Consider the following 1,267-nt stretch of genomic DNA (forward strand, 5'->3'; position numbering starts at 1 on the left):
AATATTACTTGAACTTCACAGTGTATGTTACCAGGGGATGACATAATGTTCTGCACATTGACATGAAACAAGTTTGCATTGTGTTAATTGACCTATTCTAACTATTCATGAGCCTTGCGCTCCTCCTAGGCTTTGGTGGTAGAGGTTTTTGCTTGACATGTACCTCTTCCTCTTCATCATCCTCTTCCTCTTCATCGTCCTCTTCCTCTTCATCGACGTGTTCCTCTTCATCGTCGCATTCCACTTCCTCTTCCTCTTCGTCTTCCTCTTCTTCGATGGTGTCTTCATCTTCGTCTTCCTCTTCATCTTCCACCACGTTCTTGTTGTTGGCTCTAGGTCTTGCTTTCTGTTTCTTCTCTGGCATTTTGCTTGTCTTTTCAGCATCTGCGCGCTTCGGGCATGTTCTTGCATTATGTGGTTCATACTCCTTGCATATGCTACAAAGTCTGCTGCTTGCTTTCTTTGGGTGTGGTCCCTTCTTTTGTTCCTGAACTTTGGGCTGCTGTTTTTGAGATTTGGTTTGCTTGATCTCCTCAGCATTGTTTCTTTCCAATAGTGTTGGACAGGTCAGTTTGTTGTGTCCCGCAACCTGGTTGCACACATAGCATTTCCTGTGTCCAAGTGGCACTCCATCCTCATCGTGCACGACGACTCTTCCTGCAGGTGGTGCCTTCATTTGAGCTCTCTTGTCACTTTTCTTTGCTGCAGTAATTTTCTTCCTACCCTTTGTTTCAGAATACAACGGCAATTTCATCGTCTCTTGCTCTCGCTGCTCCATTGATTGGCCATCACCCTGCTTGCATTGGTTGGCTTCAGCGGCGGCATTGAGCATTTCAGCTGCATAATAATGAAGGTCATCTTCAATTTCAGCGTCCTCTTCAGCCATCCTTTCGTCAGCATCCGCTTGATTTGCTAAATGTATTGCATCAAGCTCTTCCACAAGCCTCTTGAGAACATAGTAGGCTCTGTCATATTGCTGGTCACATCTCATCGCTTTCTTGTTAACCATCAAATTCAGCTGCAGCAAGATGTCTTGCTTCGATAGCCTTGAGCTGCCATCCGATGCGGTTGTGTTGTAGTCCCTTGTATCAAAGGTTGGTTGTGATCTTGCAGTCTTTGTGTGCCGTTTGAGGATATACTTGTTTGGAAATTTGTCAGGCTTGATGTACTCCAGTATGTTCATGATGTGAAGGCAGAACAGGCCTGCATTTTTGTGATGAATGCAGAATACATAGTTTATGAGCCAGCAATGAGTTTCATAAATTTT

Source organism: Triticum dicoccoides, chromosome 3A (assembly GCF_002162155.2).
Source record: "Triticum dicoccoides isolate Atlit2015 ecotype Zavitan chromosome 3A, WEW_v2.0, whole genome shotgun sequence".
NCBI classification, from domain to species: Eukaryota; Viridiplantae; Streptophyta; class Magnoliopsida; order Poales; family Poaceae; genus Triticum; species Triticum dicoccoides.